This window comes from Saimiri boliviensis, chromosome 1 (assembly GCF_048565385.1).
Source record: "Saimiri boliviensis isolate mSaiBol1 chromosome 1, mSaiBol1.pri, whole genome shotgun sequence".
In the NCBI taxonomy this organism is placed as follows: Eukaryota; Metazoa; Chordata; class Mammalia; order Primates; family Cebidae; genus Saimiri; species Saimiri boliviensis.
In genome coordinates this window covers 6151784-6167183 of record NC_133449.1, presented here as the reverse complement: position 1 = coordinate 6167183, position 15400 = coordinate 6151784, and positions in this window count along the sequence as shown.

Here is a 15400-nt window from a genome sequence, read left to right as displayed (position 1 = left end):
TAATCCTGAGTTCCAATTTGATTACACGGTTGTATGAGAGACTGTTTGTTATGATTTCCATTCTTTCACATTTGCTGAGAACTGATTTACTTCCAATTATGCAGTCAATTTTAAAGTAGGTGTGATGTGGTGCTGCAAAGAATGTGTATTCTGTGGATTTGGGGTGGAGAGTTCTGTAAATGTCTATTAGATTTGCTTGGTCCAGATCTGAGTTCAAGTCCTGGATGTTCTTCTTAATTTTCTGTCTCATTGATCTGTCTAATATTGACAGTGGAGTGTTAAAGTTTCCCACTATTATTGAGTGGGAGTCTAAATCTCTTTGTAAGTCATTAAGAACTTGCTTTGTGTATCTGGGTGCTCCTGTATTGGGTGCATATATGTTTAGGATCATTAGCTCTTCTTGTTGCATTGATCCTTTTATGTTATGTAATGCCCTTCTTTGTCTCTTTTGATCTTTGTTGGTTTAAAGTCTATTTTATCAGAGACTAGGATTGCAGCTCCTGCTTTTCTTTGCTCTCCATTTGCTTGGTAAATCTTCCTTCTTCCCTTTATTTTGAGTCTATGTGGTCGCTACATGTGAGATGGGTTTCCTGCATATAGTTCACCAATGGGTTTTGACTTTTTATCCAATTTGCCAGTCTCTGTCTCTTGATTGCAGCATTTAGCCCATTTACATTTAAGTTTATGTTTAATATTGTTTAATATTGTTATGTGTAAATTTGATGCTGCCATTTTGATGCTAGCTGATTGCTTTGCCCATTACTTGATGCAGTTTCTTCATTTTGTCGATGCATTTTACAATTTGGTACGTTTTTGGAGTGGCTGGTACTGGTTGTTCCTTTCTATGTTTAGTGCTTCTTTCAGGAGCTCTTATAAGGCAGGCCTAGTGGTGTCTAAATCTCTCAGCAATTGCTTTTTTGTAAAGTATTTTATTTCTCCTTCTCTTATGAAGCTTAGTTTGGCTGGATATGAAAATTCCAGGTTGAAAGTTCTTTTCTGGCCGGGCATGGTGGCTCAAGCCTGTAATCCCAGCACTTTGGGAGGCCAAGGCGGGTGGATCACGAGGTCGAGAGATTGAGACCAACCTGGTCAACATGGTGAAACCCCGTCTCGACTAAAAATACAAAAAATTAGCTGGGCATGGTGGTGCGTGCCTGTAATCCCAGCTACTCAGGAGGCTGAGGCAGGAGAATTGCCTGAGCCCAGGAGGCGGAGGTTGCGGTGAGCCGAGATTGCGCCATTGCACTCCAGCCTGGGTAACAAGAGCAAAACTCCGTCTAAAAAAAAAAAAAAAAAAAGAAAAGAGAAAAAGAAAGTTCTTTTCTTTCAGGATGTTGAATATTTCTCCCCCACTCTCTTCTGGCCTGTAGGGTTTCTGCTGAGAGATCTGCTGTGAGTCTGATGGGCTTCCCTTTGTGGGTAACCCAACCTTTCTCTCTGGCTGCCCTTAGCATTTTTTCCTTCATTTCAACCCTGATGAATCCGCCAATTGTGTGCCTTGGTGTTGCTCTTCTTGAGGAGTATCTTCGTGGTCCTCTCTGTATTTCCTGGACTTGAAAATTGGCCTGTCTTGCTAGGTTGGTGAAGTTCTCCTGCATAATATCCTGAAGAGTGTTTTCCAGCTTGGATTCACTCTCTCCGTCATATCCAGGTACACCTATCAAATGTAGATTAGTTCTTTTCACATAATCCCATATTTCTTGGAGGCTTTGTTCATTTATTTTCACTCCTTTTCCTCTAATCTTATCTTCTTGTTTTATTTCACTGAGTTGATCTTCAATCTCTGATATCCTTTTTTCTGCTTGATTGATTTAGCGGTTGAAACTTGTGTATGATTTTTGAAGTTCTCATGTTGTGTTTTTCAGCTCCATCAAAGCATTTATATTCTTCTCTAAGCTATTTTTTCTCGTTAGCATTTAATCTAACCTTTTTTCAAGGTTCTTGGTTTTTTTGCATTGGGTTAGATCATGTTCTTTTAGCTCAGAGAAGTTTGTTATTACTCACCTTCTGAAGCCTACTTCTGTCAATTCATCAGACTCATTCTCCATCCAGCTTTGTTCTCTTGCTGGTGAGGAGTTGTGATCCCTTGGAGGAGGACAGGCATTCTGGTTTTGGGTGCTTTCATACTTTTTGCACTAGTTTCTTCCCATCTTTGAGGATTTATCTACCTGCGGTTCTTGGTGGCTTTCAGATGGGGTCTGATTGGACATCCTTTTTGTTGATGATGAAGTTATTTCTTTCTGTTTTTCAGTTTTCCTTCTAACAGTCAGGCCCCTCTGCTGTAGGACTGCTGGAGGTCCACTCCAGACCCTTCTTGCCTGGGGATCACCTGAGTCAGCTGCAGAACAGTAAGGGTTTCTGCCAGTTTCTTCATCTGTTATCTTTGTCCCAAAAGGATACCTCCCAGATGTCAGTCTGAGCTCCCCTTTATGAGGTGTCTCTTTGGATATTCAAGGGTCAGAGAGCTGTTTGAGGAAACAGTCTGACCCTTACAGGAGCTCAAGTGCTGAGCTGTGAGCTCCATTGTTCTGTTCAGAGCTGCTGGGCAGGTACGTTTAAATCTGCCACAACAGAACTCATAACCACCTTTTTATCCAGGTGCTCTGTCCTGGGAATGTGGGGCTTTATTTATAAGTTCCTGACATGCTGCTGCCTTTTTTCAGAGATACCCTGCCCAGCAACAAGGTATCCTAGTCACAGTCTGCCCAGCTGCTCTGTAAACTTCCTTGCAGTTTTGTTTATAAAGTAATAGTTAGAACTGCCTTGGTAATGGCAGACTGCCTCGGTAGTGATGCATTGCCTCAGGAGGGGCAGACACCCTTCCCCCTATAGAGCCAAACCATCCCTGGTCCAGCAGCGCTTGCTGTGAAAGTCTCTATCCAGAGCATTTCAGATTGCTGGTCTTTATGAGGGTGGGACCTGCTGAGCCAGATCTCCCAGCTCCCTGTTTCAGCCCCCTGTTTTTCAGTTGAATGGGGAACTCTGTCTCCCAGGCATTCCAGGTGCCAGTTGAAAAGGCTGCCCAGATTCGTGTGAGTTTTTGTGCAGAGACCCCCTGCACTGGCTGAAACAGCTGTGCTGGAATCTCGTGGTACTTTACAGCCTGAGAATCTCCTGGCCTATGGGCAGTAATAACTCAATTGGAAACGTGGTGATCACTCACCCTCTGCATTGTTCTCACTGGGAACTGCACTCCAGAGCTGCTCCTATTTGGCCAACTTGGATCCACCCCCGGCTTTTGATCTTTCTTGAGTAAGAATCCTGTTAAGCCAGTGTAGGAAAAATCTCTCTGCTCTGCTCCTTGGCTGTAAATCTCCAACTGTTTTGCTGAATTTGGAGTTCAGTTCAAACTCTCTCCCTTATTGCAATAGTCTTGAATAAATTTTTCCTTAACATTTTAACATTTCTGAGTAATTTTGTCTTCAATGGGTTTCCGCAGTAGATTTCCGGTTTTTAAAAATAGCAAAATATTTTTTATTTTGTGAGTAAGCTATGCTATGCTGTCTCCTACCTCCATGTCTATATACACATGATTCTTTTAAAGACACTCCTCTCTTTTTCTAAAGCAGAGAAGCTTGTGCTTTCCACTTGAGATTCAGCTCAAATGTTACCACCTTTGAGTCCCAGAACACTTTGAATTTACCTTCATTAGGCTACTTATTACGCTTGTATTTGAGACAGCTGCTAGTGCTTCTGTGTCTGATGCTTGACGGGAGCTCCATGACAGTGGTTCTCATGCCTTACTAGTCTTTGGTAAACACTGTGCAGATCCTCACATCTAGTAGGGTTATAACAAATGCTGTTTGCATGACTAAAAGCAGCTTGGCAGAAATGCCTATTTCAAAGCAATCGAGCTTCCCTTTTCTTTAAAATAATTCCACTAGATTTTCACTGTACAACTCTTAATGAGTGTATTAAAAACAAAGGTTTTTTCCTTTTTTCATAAGAAGAATAATCCAAAGTTAAGACTTGCTATCAAATGTATATTGACCGTTCTGAATGTTTTAAGTTTGGGTTTTTTCCTATACTTTTGTTTGTTTGTTTGTTTTAGACATTGGAATGTGTCCCTTTGGTCTAACTAGAGATAAGGAGTTTTATTTTTCTGTACATGCTAATCCTAAGTTACCAACTTCCTCAGGTCTCTAAGAGGCAGAATCATATGACATTATTTGTTGTCATTGTAACTGTTGTTTTCTCATTTCTACTTAACAACAGAAGAGGTCCTGTATAGACGGTGGAAAAACACTTTGCTAGACCCTACTTTTAAGTTTTCCCAAAGATATATTTTATAGTTACTTTGTGATGAAGGTTAATGACATGGTGTTCATCTGTCATCTGTGTTAACTCCTTAAAATGGGTGACTGACTTTTTTACAAACTCTCATAATTTTTCTTTTGTTTAATTTTGAATTGAAAATAAAATACTAAAGTACCCATTCATTTCAGGTTCACTTGGAAAAAACTACTAATAGCAATCATTTTAAATTCTCTCTTTTTGTCAGAAACTTAGTTGTCTCTCAGTGGGCTCTAAAACTCCAGGAAGTGGTGGTGTTATTATTATTATTATTAATTCCAATTTTATACTTGAGCAAAACAAGGTGGGTGATTTGTCCTGCACTATGTGGATAGGAGGCGGACATCTGGAGAATCCAAAGCCATCCATGCAGCTCCAAGCCTGAGTCTTCCTACAACACCTGCTATCTTCTGTACAAGACTGTGGGCTTATTTTATTCTTTAGAAATTTAGTTCTCCTTTATACATTGTTCAGCTGATGATACATTTTTAAACAGTTTACACTGGTTCACAAAGTATAAATGTGTTTTTGGTTTTATTTAGAGCTAAGTGACTGAACAGAAGTAATTGTTTTGACACATGTTTGGGTTCTACTTTACACACCCATTCTGCTACCTCACAGTGAGGCTTCCCAGAAATGCTGGGGAAGGAGAAGCACCCAGATGTGGCTGAAAGGAAGCCAGAGCAGGAAGCACAGGTAAGAAGAGGAGGATGTATTCTTTAAGTGAAAACTGTGCTGAGCTTTGAGGTCAGGCCAGCATGGGGCTCCGTGGTGCCAGCCTCTCCCTAGGGGTTTAACCTCAGCCAAGTTACCTGGCACTTCCACGCCCAGCCTCTTAATCTCAGGTGGGTAATGCCTTCACTGTGGGGTCATTTTGAAGGAAGCATGTACAGGTCCTAGGATAGTACCAATACTCCATACAAGTATCTTCCCTTTTGCCATTAATTAACTTTATTACCTTTAAGACAGTTTCTTAACTTCTCTGTAACTGGTTCTCTTCTTGTCAAATAACAATACTGATACCTGTTTTATCTACACTTAGAGGTTTTTATGAGGGTCAAGTGAGATAATAGACTTGAAGCATTTGGAAAATATTCAAGCATGAGCCACTATGATTAATGACTCCTACGACCATTGCAACTACTCAGAGAGGGAGCACGGTGGAAGAACAGACTTGCTGATGCTGCCCTCCTGGTACTGTAGGAATTACGGTGGTGGTTATGTGGAATAAGAAAAAAAAAACCTGATCTTTTTAAAATACTTTTTAATGTAAGTATAATGTAGGAACCCTCCCGATTATTTTTCTAACCTCACAAGGGCTTTTCTGTTTATTATATAATACAATATTTTTCCCTGGCTTTGTATACAACTCTGAGAATAAAATTGCATAAGTGTTATTTTTTGAAACTAATTTATTATTTAATATTACACTGGACATACGTTTATTTTATAAATCTCTCATCCTCTAAGAATGTCAGCATATACTTTACCACCAAACATGAAAAGAAATCTAATTTATGTCTCAGCATGGCTTAGAGTTAAATGACACTATTTTTCTTTAACTTATGTTCATATGTACACATCTCTACAAGATTTTCCCAACATTCCATGGCATCCTTATAGAACCATAAACTAGTAGGACAACATAGCGATAAGGCACAGATGTCTCTGTTAAAATGAGCAGTAGGAATCCTCTGTAGATTTGAAGAACAATTCCTTGAAGAAATTACCCCCTCAGTTGCTGGATCATGATTACAGCAGAAAAACTGCAAGTTGAAAGCAGTGTGTGGGAAGAAAAAGGATCAGAAATACCAAATTATGCAGTTGGCCTAAATGCAGTCAGATGTCAGCGAAGGCACCATGTGTAGACGCTCTCCTCATGTTCCCTGTGCCATCTTTTATAAAACACGCATAAATAAGTAAATACAAGTTCTGCAAGTTGCAGTCTAGGAATTTAGAAATAGGCCTTTTTTTTTTTTTTTTTTTAAAGTGATCTTACCATGTCTTAAACTTTCTAAGCAACTCCAACATGTTATAGCGATGTCCTTTAATTCATGGCCTCTGAGTAGATCAAACCTGACCTCCCTTTTCTTTGCGTCTGCAGAACATGTGTTGCCACGTTGAGAGCCCAGCCCAGCCCAGTGGTGTGGCCTTTTCAAATTGAACTTAAACCATTTGGTATGCAAGCTCTTTTGGTCGTGGCCAAACATGACTTCCTGTTTCTGAGGAGAGAGGCTTAAAAAGTCTCATAAAAAGACTCAAAGGGCTTCTTGGATATCAAAGGGTCCTTACAAACATTGTTTGACGAGTTAAATGTATGGAATAAGAAACACACGGAATTCATTTCCTTTAAAACGCACATGGGATTAAGGATTATGGAGAAAAAGCCTTAGAAAAAATGGATTTTAGATTTATCAAACTTAACTCAAAATGTGTAAAACATAGCTTGAATCGCATTAAATATTTAAATCATTATGTCTTAAAATGTGCAACTGTTTATCCATACATATATTCAGACAGAAGGTGATCTTGTAATATAATGTGATTGATTTTTAAAAGTTCACAATAGAATTTTTACATCCAAATAAATGTTTCAAAATACACACCCCATAGGCCCTACACATAATGCAGAGACCTTCCCTCCCAGCTCTACTCCCCGACAACGCATGTCATGTATTCTTTGTTTCAAAGCTGTCTTCAGGGTTTGGAAAACATTGTTTTGAGTCATTTCAATCTTCATTTTATAGCTATATTTGGAAAGAAGAAATTTTTTTTGGAGTCAAGCTTTATGTATAAATTAAATGACAAATCTGGGAATTCTAATTTAGGCTTAAGAAAATCAGATGCGATTTTGTCGTGGGTCTCTTAAACTGGCTCTCTGACAGTCATGACAGAGGATATGCGAAAGTGTTTAGAGCAATGGAATCATTCCTAGAAGAAACATTCTGACTCATCAGAGATTATTTCAAAAGATGATACCCATCTACATGGCTATATTTTGTAACATCTGTTCAAAACAAATCTCATTACTTTATAATTACTGTGTGTTATGATGTGGGTGTCTGCGTGTGTTAGCCTATAAAAGAGAAGAGGGGAAACATCAAAATGTTTACAGGGGAAATCCCCAAATGGTAAGATTATGGGTAATTTTTACTTTCTTTTCGGTAGTTATCAATTTTTTAAATGGCCTATTATAAGCTTCTCAGTGTTACTATGGTATTTAATAACTGACCCTCAAAATCAGATTCTGATTTTTAGTGTTTGCCCATTTTCATGATGGAAATAATCCCATTATGGCTCATTTTAATACCAACTTGAGGTCAGGGCTCAGGGCAGGCATTGTTGAGTAGAGATGCCCTGATGTATCAGACGGTACAGACCATCTTCAGAACACCATGTTCATTTTATAAAAAAAGAAAATATTTCACACAAAAAGAAATTGACTACTTGAGACTTGTGTGTCAATTATGGCCCCAGATATTTTCAAATGTATTTTTTAAAAAGGAATAATTATACTAACATGTTAAACAGGTTATCTCTGTGTCAGGGTGAGAATAAAGAAAGACTTATAACACGTTTTATCATAGATTGAGCCTTCTATTCAGATAACCATATCATAATTTATTATCTAAACTGTGACAACTTTAAGGGTGAAAAGGATTATTATTATTTACTTTGCAGAGAAACAGGCATAAATTACAACTTTCTCTAGAAAACTGGAAAACATGGTCATCCTACTCTGAGCATTTTGAGAAACCTTAGCCTTGCCTGACACAAAACTTGATTCATAGATTAGTACTTAGAGAGTCGGCATGCACTGAATCTGTATCTTGTTATTTTTGGTAATAACAAATGTGCATTAAAAAATAATTTGTGAGAGGCACGGTGCTGGGCAATGGGCGTGAAGGTGTGCTGCATCAGTAGAATGTGGCATAGTTGGTAAGCACAAGGACAGAGATTTTATAAGGCACTGGGAGTTGCAAGAAGCTTGTGACTTCAGAAGAGAAGCTAAGGAAAGGTTCCATATTCTCCTGTGGCCTCTGGACAGAGGGGCTAGTGACTCCCTCTTGATCTCCCACTCCAGCTTGAGACATGTGATGAATTCCTCATTATTTAGGAAAAAGAAAGAAAATGCTTTGAATTCAAAGCCAGAAAATTCACTCTCATTCCTGTGTTGAATCTGGAAATACAGCACCACCTTCTTTCCGCCCTATGGAAAATCTACATAGACCCTGTGGATCACTCCAGGAGGGAATCAGAGCCATTATGCGAGTCTCACCTCAGCTCTCATGCCCCTCCTGAAACCTTCACTGATACATGTTGATCAAAACAATCCTCTAATAGATTCCCACAGCACTTTTTGTTGGTGGCTAGTATATATTACCTTCTACTTGGTTAATTCTCCAATATATGTTTTTGCTTCCCAGTAAGCTGCAAATTGAATGCTCTGTATACATAGATTTTAGTCTAACAGCTGATCTCCTTCACAAACTGCCTTGGATCATGTTTTGCTCATAGAAATAGATAATGAAATCTTCATTTATTAACGGATTGAAAATCACGTTGGCATATATGTGGTAAGCACTGTTATAAGATAGAGAATACCTGCTAATACTAAAAATGTCTTTATATAAAAAAGACGTTTAATAAATTCTGATCTAATCCTATTGGAGCAAAGGACAACTGATAAATCAGAGGGAGGTGAGAAATGTAATCTGGCTGAAAGGGAGCAAAGCCCTGGATTCTGCTTTCTAAGACACACACATCAATAAACCTAGGAAAATGCAGTTATGGTTGTATAACTGTGCTTTGATGTGGGTGCTGTCTTGGCAGTCACTTTTTATATTAAAATTTCATATGAATGTTGGGCAGTACAATATGTTCAGGATAAAGAGTCCAGCATTTTGAAGTCAGCCCCCGTCTGTCATAATTTGCTGTGTGATCTGAGTCTGACTGCAGGAAGCCTGTCCTGTGGCTGAGCTTCCTCGGCCCCAGAGGATGCTGCACCTCATCCGTGATTCCTTGCTGACCTTTGGTTATGTTGCCTAGATCAGTTCCCCTGGTAACCTGTCAAAGGTAAAATTGTCACTTACGTTACTAAGCAACACTCAGGATAAAAAGACCGCTGATTAGTACATTTTATCTGAACTGGAAGGAGCTAAAAGTGAACTAGGAATACCTGATGGGATGCTGTGCCTTGGGCTTTCTGGAGTGTGGTGACTCATAGCTGGCATATCTTTACACCCCTGAAAAGGTGAATTGAGAGGAGGATGCTGACTTCTTTAGGGCCTTATTTTTTTATTTTTTATTTTTTTTGAGATGGAGATTCACTCTTGTTGCCTAGGCTGGACTTCAATGGCATGATCTCGGCTCACTGTAATCCCCACCTCCTGGTTCAAGCAATTTCTCCTGCCTCAGCCTCCTGAGTAGCTGGGATTGTAGATGACTGTCACCACGCCCGGCTAATTTTTTTGTAGTTTTAGTAGAGACAGTGTTTCACCATGTTAGACGGGCTGGTCTCGAACTCCTGACCTCAGGTGATCTACTTGCGTTGGCCTCCCAAAGTGCTGGGATTACAGGTGTGAGCCACTGCACCCGATCTAGGGCCTTAATTTGAATTCAGAAGATTTTAAACCAGGGAAGTTGCTGTGTTTACTGGACATGGATCTAATTTCATTGCACCTGTGCAGGCTAGGTGCCTGTACCTGTGCTGCTGTTAGAATACTTACGGTTGGTGAGGAACATTTAGTGCTTCAAGACAGCAAGCTTGAGTTCCCTCTGGGATCCTCCTGAGCAAACTGGAGCCAAGTGTGGTCTTGGGTAGCCTTACCAACTGGCTACCTCTTGGAGGATACTTTGGCGAGAAAATACTAGTGCCTAGGAGAACATGAAATGACAATTTAAATGCATTTTTGAATCAAGGAATCTGTGGTAAGCTGAAAAAAATATGCCACACATATTTCTATTGCCGTAATTTCAAAAGTATCTGTAATCTTAGTTTGAAGAAGTACATTAAATTGCTGAGGAATTTATTCTAGCTTGTGATAATTGTGTACTTAGCATCTTACTATATAGTGATTAGATAGAAAGTTTTGACTTTGAATTTTCTTGCTTTTAACACTTCTTCTAGATCTAATATTTTATAATTTTAATGTTTATGTGTATGATATAATTATTAATATTGAATGTATTCAGTAACATTTTTTTACCAACCAGAAAAATCAACAAATTCTCAGCTTTTCATGCAAAAACATTTTTCTCAAATGTCAGCTTATGAAAACCAGTTTAAACAAAAGCAGGATTTAATTGCTTTGGGAAGAGGTGATTTCTTATGAACTAAGAGAAATTTTTCATGACTACATGCATTTACTACATATCAAATATTATATATGTTTAGGTAACATATACACATTATGTGTAAATGTAAATACTTGCAAATGCCAGCATATAGCATCTTATTTTTTAATTTTAAAATGTACTCCTTTCTTATTTCTCATGATTTCTTTCAATAGAGCTAAAGAGATGCTCTCGGGTTGATCTCAGACCCCATGGAGGCATATCATGTGATTAAGAAGGTAACTAGATCTCTACATGCATGGAGTTTTGTTGATGAAAATCTTGTAATTGCACCCAGAAATGTGCTGCAAAGCAGTGCGGGCTGGAATAAATCAGAGTAATCAATACCATGTGGCAAATTATTTTTAGCTATCTTTTACTAGAATAGACTCTATACCAAGACTGATATAGGTAGTAAAATCAAATGATGTAAATTTTACTCCATCTAGCAAACATTTAATTAAATAGAAATTTGAACAAAGGTGAAAGGACTCAGAAGAGATTAGAAAATCCACTGGCTTTGAAAAACTGAGTTTACTTAACTGTTCAAGCCTGAATCCAGGCATTTAACTAACAAAACAGTTAGGTTCAGAAGAAATTCATGTCCCCAGAAATCACAGCGTATTTTTCTTCTCATAGAGGGCATGTTACTTTAAAAAAAAAAAAAAAAAAATCTCAGAGATCTAGCCAAGACATGGGAAGAGAAAATTCCCTCCTTCCCAGTCTTATCTCCGTCAACATTATTTAGAACATGTGTTTGATTTAAAAATCCTACAAAGAATCAGGAAATAGAAAATGAAGAAAAAAGGGAGAAAAGGAAGCATGGGGAAAAAAGGAAGTTGTGGTGATTAGGGTGTGAGGCCCCATACAAAGAGGTTTTTTTCTGCCAAGGCCCGATGCCTTTCTTCAGTCTTCCCTTCCACAGCATTTCTTAGGGAGGCAGCTACAAAGAGACTCGGCATTTGTGAGCATCTTGAATAGATCAGAGGAAATTCAGATGAATGAGGGGAAAATGTGGCCCCAATCATTTAAAGGAGGGGCCTAAAGGAAAGCAATGTCAGACTTCATGAAACAAGAGTATGACAAAAAAAAAAAAAATAACAATAATAAGGGAGAGAGGGAGACACAGGGTAAGAGAGAGGAGGAGCCAGAAAAGATGTGAGAAAACAAGGGGAGAAGAGGAGGTAAGGAAAAAAGGAGTCAGAGGAGGAAGGGAAGGAAAAGCTGCTGAAACCGATGGCGAAAACGGAAAAGAATCGTGGACAGAATGAAAGACGGAAAGAATGAAGCAAAGAGTAGTTTAAGAGACGGAAGAGAAGGAAGAGAGGAAAAAGACCCAGAGGCAATGCATAGTTTGAATATTAAACTATTAAAAATAAGGCAAGACCTTAATCACCAGATTGCTATAGGACACATCTCGGGATGAGTGTGTCTAATGACAGTTAAAAACTCAGCAACGACTATTGTTTAGCAGAGAATTGTATCTGACAAAATCATGAATCAGAGATCCATTGTGGTATTTTCTGAAAAAAAAAAAAAAAAAAAAAAAAAAAAAACAAACAACAACAACAACAAAACACAAACAAACAAACAGAAAACCATTTTATTTATTTTATTTTTTTTGAGACAGAGTTTCACTCTGTCACTAGGCTGGATTGCAGTGGTGTGATCTCAGCTCACTGGAATCTCTGTCTCCTGGATTCAAGCGATTCCCCTTCCTCAGCTTCCCAAGTAGCTGGGATTACAGGTGTGCACCACCACACCCAGCTATTTTTTTTTTATATTTCTAGTAGACACAGGGTTTCACCATGTTGGCCAGGATGGTGTCGACCTCTTGACCTCGTGATCTGCCCACCTAGGCCTCCCAAAGTGCTGGGATTACAGGTCTAAGCCATTGCTCCTGGCCTGAAAAAAAAAACATTTTCTACAAATTTATCAATGCTTTCAGAAGCTAAAATTCTTAACTTTTTCCAGTACCCATGTGCTTTCCTTAGCAGGAGCCCAGGCTCAGTAAAACCAATACAGGACAGCGCCTGTAACCACGATCTTTTTATAATGAACCCATTATTCTTCCTCACAGTGAAATTGAACACAGTGGCCACCAGTCACATATTGGCTAAGTTTTCAGCGTTGTGGCCTACATCTTCCCACATGCAGTCATCCGTCTCATGGGACATAAGATCCTTGTCATCTTTTGGGTTGAAGTGCCCACGACATGTGTAGAGGAAAAGCTAAATATTAAATTTGAACTCAATTGAACATGGACAAAAACAATGGTCACCAAGTTCCGGAACAGGTTGCATGAACACCTGAGGTGTTCATCCTGCACTGTTTCCGAGAAATTTGCCCCGTATGTTCGTGACTGAAAAACAACAGACAATTGCAAAAACAAGTTGACGTTTGTGAGTGGGTCTCATGCCAAACAACTCGTTACAAAAAGAGCCAGGGTCCCAGACCACGCCAACGCTTCCTGAGACTTCTCCTCATCTGTACACAAACGGGTGGCCAACTCTGGAGCCCGGCTTCTTGCTTCCTGGTCTGGCGATGAATCCTCCATAGTCTGGTGAGAGTAAATTTATATACATTTATGTATATATACATATATATATATATATACACACACACACACACACACATACATGCACACACGCACACATACATATAATTATATATACACACATATATATGTGTATGTGTGTGTACATATATCTTTTTCCTTCTCTCCTTCCTATCGCAATTTGCTTATTCGATATTTGCTTATTATATCTGTGTTGCCATATACTTGGCATAAAGGTTGTTTTCCCTTACAGGTGTTGTGTGTGTTTCTTTTCTTCTCCCCTCGCACGTCTCCCATACAGAACATGTGATCCCAAAAGCTACAATCTCAGTCTCTGAGCACTTGGAATTTTTCCCCCAAGAGACAAAGAAAGATACATCCACAAACAGGAAAACTCACAAAACCAGAGAGCAAAAGGCGAGCTCCATGGATGAGACAATTAAGACCACATTCCCACCACTTTTGAGCTTCTATGATTTGGTTCCCAAGAGCAGCTAGGTTGAAGTGCAGGTGTCTGGTTCTCCACCAGTAAGCCAGGCTGCTGTCTTCCAGACAAGTGTGTGCATGGCGTACGGGAGGAGGGAAGCTTGTGTATAAGCAACACTGTGCAGAAATGTCATTCATCAGCTTCACAAAGCAGCTCTTCAAAATGGCCAATTTTGTGGTGTATTATCACAATTCAGCCTGTGAAGAGGCTTCACCATCTGAAATGTACACATTAGTTGGGAGATAATTATGAGTTCAGACCCCTCTTCAGTCAATCACTCTGCAACCCTCATCCAAGCCATTTTCTAAAGCAACTGAAAATTACCAGTTAAGAATGCTCAGGAATGTTTGCCATAAGATGCCTCCATATGCAGATCCTCATTGAAGATTTGAGAATACATGTCACGTCAAAGCCCCATTGTGTCAAGGATCCATTGCTTTAAAATAGTTCTTATATGGGAATTTAGAATTCAATAGACTATATCAGCTTAAAGGAAGTAGCCAAAGGGGAGTGATTAAATAATACATACTTTTCAAAGCTAGATGTTTATATGGCCAAAAGCAGTACTATAGTTGATTCTTTAAACACAAATTTCTTAAAATCTGAGGAGGTGCACATGTTAATAGTTTCTTGTGTTGCTGCCAAATACATTGGGATATCAGCAATGTGGAAAGGGTCTCACTGAGAAATAATCACTCTGTAAATTTCAGTTCTTAGAGAACAGCGGGCAGATTTTTCGTGATGGTTGCCCAGATGGCAGGTCAGGGAAAAGAGCGAGCTACTGAAGTGTGCGTGGAGCTTGCCACCCTTTGAGGGCTCCCATCCATCCAGGTCTACTCATGCCAAATAGAACAGTGACTGCAACAGCAGCCATGCATGACTCTCTTCTCTCTCCTGGTCCTCCTTCCACCTGGCTGCGGAGTGACCTGACAAATGTGTTACCTCTAGCCCCCACCACTCCCAACAAATTATGCCACCAGCTGGCAGAAGAGCTGAGCCCGCACCAGGGAGGCACAGCCATGGACCTTGGCCAGCCACTGGCCCTTCACATGATGTCTTTCCTTCTTTTCCCTCTCCTTGCATCTTACTTATGTCCTGGACCTTGCTAGCCAAATGTAAGTGAAACACTAAGTAAGCTAACGCGAGGCTGACGGTAACAGTAAAGCCTCCAGAACTTTCTACCTTTTAAAGGCATCTCTAATGCTTTCTGGAGGGTGGTCAAACTCTGCAATGATGTATCTCTGCCACTAAATTGCAGTCTTTGAAGGTGGAGATCTTGCTGATTAATTTCAACATTGATTTGTCCATTGTCATCAGTGTGCTCTCTACCTTTGCTCATCCAGTTTTCCCAAGCTGATCCTATAGAAACCTTTCCCTGCACCTACATTTTCTCATTTACACAAACCACTGCATCTCCATGGCAAATCCTTTGCAGGCTGTGGACATTTCTTCTTACTGACATTTTTAGAGTTGACACTGATAGGGCCTGCCAAATATTGAGGGGATTTTCTTCTACCATCTTTGCCTTAGCTTTATGTTTGGATTCTTAGCTGCTGGAGGAGGACTTATGGGCATAACAGGAAGAGGGTGATTCCTGCTATTTATCCAAATAGAAGGAAAAGGAGCCTGATTCCAGAGCACTTAAGTAACAAAAGGCACTTTCTAGCAATTCAGCTCCCACAGGAAAGAAGTCTAGCATAATGGGTAATGTCAAATGAGTTCAGCAC